Here is a 5,648-nt window from a genome sequence, read left to right on the forward strand (position 1 = left end):
TTTTCATTTTGGTATGTTTTAGATTTTTCATTAAACAACTAAATGTTAGTTTATTACAGGTGTATCGTTATCTCAAACGCACAATTCTTTTAAATCCAAACTTCAAGTTGCTCAGGTCAGAACTTCGATAGTCACTAGCCGCTTGAAAAAAGCGGGAATATTATAGTGAAAATAAATTAAAACGTCAATAATTTTGTCATCATTGTTATGTTGTGAAGGAACAGTCACCCAAAGGAAAATTCACTTTAAAACCTACCGTATTATGAATAATAAAACATAATATACCCTACGCCAATTACATATTTAAACAACGCTTACCGTTTAAAAGTGAAAGTTTTAGTTTTGGTTAGTGGTTTAGTTGTAGAGCTCAGCTTGGGGTTGTAACACATTTTCTGGTAGATCACCATAAATTAAATTGAAATCATATTTCTCTTCCATCAATCGTAGTTTTTTTATAAATATTTACAAAATGTCACTTCGACATTGAAGAAATCAGTAATTTGTTTAAACAACACAAATCTGGTGGTGAACATAAGTAATAAAATTGCCACAGACATTAGGTAGTGAACACAAGTCCGAGAATGACCGAATTCCATCACTCGGTAAAATACTCTTACAGTTTTATGGGTACACAATTATAAGGTTACCTTGTGTACACTTAGGGCTAGGACACTGCACTAAGAGTTTCTGACAGTACATGAGTGGCACAAGGATATTGCACCTATACGTCACTGACCTGAATGTTACTGGATGCACAATTTAGATTGCAGCTAACCTCCTACGGGAACAGCGCTGGTCCATATGGGTGCCAACCACCCGCTGAGCATACGACACGATGTCGACCACAGTCGAACAAAAGTTGTGAAGTTTTACGTTTTCGCTATTTATTGAATGGTGAAACTTGAAGCCGAAGACTTTATGAAATTTCTTATGCAGGAACCACTTCACTCGACGTCGCAGAGCAGAAAGAAGGCGCCGAAATCCCTAATTTTGATTGCCTCTCCCGATCGGAAACTGTGTCTCTTCCGAGTCTGCCAATCGGAAACTTTTGACATTTCTAATCGGAACAATAGTTGATTTAAATAACAAATTTGAAAGATGTAGTAGGAATCAGGTTTATCTTCTCGCTCGGAAACCTATCCGAGTCTCGAAATCGCACGGGTTTCCAGCTTTAATAAAAATGAAGCAAACGAGGGTAAATTCTCGCCGACGCCGCCTGCGCCCGCTGCCGTACTGAGTGATCGGGCTGCCAGGGCTTTGGCGCGCAGTTTCCGTCGAGTCACCGCACCGCCGCGGAATCTCATGATTAAGGATCACGAATTGGTTCGAAACATGTCGAGCAAAAATTCGACTTAAATACGTGAGTTATTCGTTATTTTTAGTTACTATTGTTATTATTATAAAATGCTCCTGTGTACTGTGTTTCAAGGAATAAATGATTTCTATTTCTATTAGTTAAAATGTCTGCTTGGCATTGTTCATCAGAGGAAATACTGGATCAGAAACTGGTGGTACTCAGAAATATCTTCCCTGTTAAATAATAATATTAATAAAAGTGAATAAATCATTTATTTAACATCCAAGGCCCACTTGTTAGTAAATGCAGACATTTTTAAACTTACGACTATTCATAGTGAACACAGAGACATCGCTGGAGGCGCCGCCGACTACCCCATCACCTCATCGTAACCTGCACGCATCGGCGCATCGACCTTAGCCGCAAACGTTTCCAGGACGCTGTTAGGACTAGAACGCAGTCGATCACATCGAAATCACGTCGCATCACAGCAAAAAGTCGCTAGAGCACACATCGATGATGCACTACAATGTAAAATGTTAGCATATTTTTGTACGTGTATTGATGTAATTAAGTTGGTTGTTGTGTAATTTGATGGGACATGTAGTGTATTGACATAATGTACCATGAACAATAGAGAATGCAAGTCACATTGCGTTCCAGGCTGTTCCCGCCAGCATGACACGAGACAGTGGCGTGAGCGCGCGTGTATCGCACGTGTACGTGAAACAAACAAACGTTGTTTCATTGAGCTATCCCTGTACTAAGTCGTGTGGCCGCTGCAATGGCGACTGACGAATGGCGAGATTCAGTTTTGATTCAAAACAGAAAAGAGAAAAAAGAAATGGAGATACATTATGTATCACGATTTCAAATGATCAGAATCTATTTCACTTAGGCATACAAACGTAATATCTGCATATGGGAAGTATGTGTTATGATTTCAAATGATTTAAGTCTATTTAAATAACATATAAACATATCATCCGCTCATCATCGTGTACTGCACTCGTGTCGTATTTTATTAGCTCGAGAAATGAAAAAAACGAACTGAAACCGTCGTCGAAACTATTAAAAACACAAGTGCCTCCTGCTAATACTTACCAAAATAAATATTCACGCTGGTGTGTGTGTTACTCTTAAAATGACTTAATTTACTTGCATTGTAAATTAAGTCACTTTAAAAACTACAAATTAAGTAGGTACAGTCAAGAGCACGTCAAGCTTGACACTTTGTACTTTGGACCGTTCTTATCGTAGCGGCATAGAGTTGGATTTGTCTTAAATGTCAAACTTGACGTGCTCTTGACCCTGTACTATGTTTGCCTACGACTACACATAATATGTGAGTGACCGTACAGGAAAATTGATAATCAGAGTAGATTTGTTGCTTAAAATTTAAGCAAAATAGATCTAAAAAATATATTTAAAAAAAGTAACAAAGTCGAATATATATTGACCAACTTTGTGAATGCAGCGGGGCACACCCTTTCTTTGCCAAGTAGACATGAACTGCAAACCGCATTTTTGTGTAAGCACAACTCACATTTATTTAACATCTAAGTAAAATTTCGGACTAAGTTGAAATGGCTACCAATCCGACTTCGCCGAGATATGCACGTTCTTTGTCTCCTTTACAAAATTTTACATTACCCCCAGCTTCCTCATTATCTATGTTCCCGTTTTTCTCCCTTATCCCCCAGTTCCCGCCCAAAACGTACCTGTGGCACTAGATCACTAATAAATCCTCAATCCAACTCGAAATTCTTCCACAACTCTTTCACGGTAAGTGCAACTCGTATGTGGAATAAACTGCCTGCTGGCATTCGTGACAGTCCATCGGTGGCATCTTTCAAACATAAATTAAAAGAGCACTACCTGTCGAACGCGTTAGATAGTTAATAGGTGACATATATTATAAGTACTAATTTGTTTAGATTATAATATATATTCTGCTTATGTTTGTATTTATGTATATAAAGTTCATGTACGTGTGTATGTCTGTCATATGTACATATATTATCTCATATCATATCATATCATCATCCTTTATATGTATATATATTATTTTTATATATATATATTATTAAATTTTTTTTTTTTACTCACATTTAAATTTTAATTTTATTGTACAATAATTAGTCCCGCAGACTTCATTTTTCACCTAGGCTAGGGTTGGCTGGAAGAGATCTCTTCTAGAGATAAGCTCACCTTTGTATATGTCCTTTATAACTTGTGTTTCATGTATCTTTTCTTTGTGCAATAAAGAGTTATTATAAAAATTTTTTCTCACTATATTAAAATACTAATTACATACCTACTATTGAATGAGTGGTTTAGTTTGTCCTTTATAAAACTGATTCCAGCGTTGTTGACAATAATACGATTATCATTAAGTCGTGATGTTGGCAATAATAAAGTACAACCTACAATATCTAGAAATAAAAATGTTTACAACTGTAGTGTATAGACATAATGTACCATAGACAATTGTCAATATAATTATGTCACACTGCGGCCCGCCGTTCCCGCCATGATGACTCGAGACAGCGGCATGAGCGGGTGAGTATCGCAAAAAAAAAAAAGGTGTACGTGAAGCAACAAACGTTGTTTTATTGAGCTAACCCCCAACAAACGCCACAATGGCGCCCCTGCCAAAGAACGTGAGTAAAATTAATAATATTTGACACACCTCACCTCACACCCACGTCAAACACGTCACTTTGAACTATTTGCACTGCGTATAATTTTCGTAATTTATATGTTATACTTTGTTTACGGCTATAATTTTGGTACTACAGTGATTACAAAGCTTGTGGAAGTTGGTGGTGTTGTTATTTTACTGGAGATCAAAGTAAAACAAGTGAAATTTGCGATTGTTTGCTAGCTAAACCACCAAAAAATATTTTTCTACCCTCATTATTGACAGATGACAAATCGACCATAGACAAAAGTGTCGCCATAGGAAAAAAGTACTTCTGATTTGGAAGAATAAATTCTTGACTCCAATATGAGCCCAAAGAATCTTGTGAGTGTTACATGTGGTGGATGTCGAAATAAAATAACCGAAAAAGAGCAAATGAAATGTTGTACCTGTTCTCTAACATATGATATATTATGTGCCGGCTTATCTCTTATGCAATACAGTCGCATGACTAAGGACGAGAGGGGTGCATGGGAGTGCATTGAATGTGTGAGCAAAAAGCCGAAGCTTGACAACCAGGATACTCCGGTTCGTTCTATGCAACGTGGTGGTCAGTCGAAAAAAGAGAGCCCCGAAATAAGTTACGTAAACACTTCACGCTCTCGGCACATAAGAACAGCTTCTTCTCCGCTGTCCCCACCTGCCGAATTGTCACAAAAAACCTGTGGCTGTGTTTCGGAGGAAAGACTTCGATCAATTATAAAGCAAGAAGTTACTGATATCCTCAACATTGCAATTGACCGTGCAGTTAAGGATAAGCTTACTTCAATTCAAAAGGATTTGTCGACACTCCAGGACTCAATAAGTTTTGTGAGTAAAGATTATGAAGACATGAAAGTACTTATGGAGCAAAAGTCTGCAATCATAACTAAATTGGAAGCCGAGAGTGCCAGGACGTCTTCAATTATTGCAGATCTTTCTCGAAGGCTTGCTATGGCGGAACAACATCAGCGGGACAATAATATTGAAATCAACGGCATCCCCGAACATAGGTCAGAGAATATGTGTAACGTTTTAAAACAATTGGCGAATACTGTTGGTAATCCACTAGAAGACAGTGATATAATGCATGTCACTCGAGTTGCTAAAATTTCCAATGATAATAATCGCCCTCGTGCTGTAGTAGCAAAGCTTAGAAGTCCTCGTTTACGCGATACTCTCCTTGCTGCAGTGGCTGTTTTTAATAGGAAAAATTCAGAAGATAAACTTAGTTCTAAACATCTTGGTATAGCTGGTGGTCGTGTGCCCATCTTTGTGGCTGAACATCTAACACCAACCAATAAGGCAATTCATGCTGCGGCGCGCATTAAGGCTAAAGAGCATGTTTATAAATTCATTTGGGTTCGTAATGGCAGAATCTTTGTACGTAAAGATGAAAAGTCCCCAGCTATTCAGATACGCAACAACGAAAGTCTCAAATTAATTACGTAAATTAAATTTCCTTTTTTTTTTTTTTTAGCTTCATATTATGTCAATGCTGTGGTGATGTTTCTGTACTCAATGGCTTTGTTAGATATTTACTACCAGAATGTGCGTGGACTGAGAACCAAAACAAATGATGTGTATAATAATATTATTCAATCAAATTTTAAAGTGATAGCCTTAACGGAAACTTGGTTAAATTGTAATATACGTAGTTCTGAAATA

Source organism: Hyposmocoma kahamanoa, unplaced genomic scaffold, assembly GCF_003589595.1.
Source record: "Hyposmocoma kahamanoa isolate Upper Pololo Valley unplaced genomic scaffold, ASM358959v1 99214, whole genome shotgun sequence".
NCBI classification, from domain to species: domain Eukaryota; kingdom Metazoa; phylum Arthropoda; class Insecta; order Lepidoptera; family Cosmopterigidae; genus Hyposmocoma; species Hyposmocoma kahamanoa.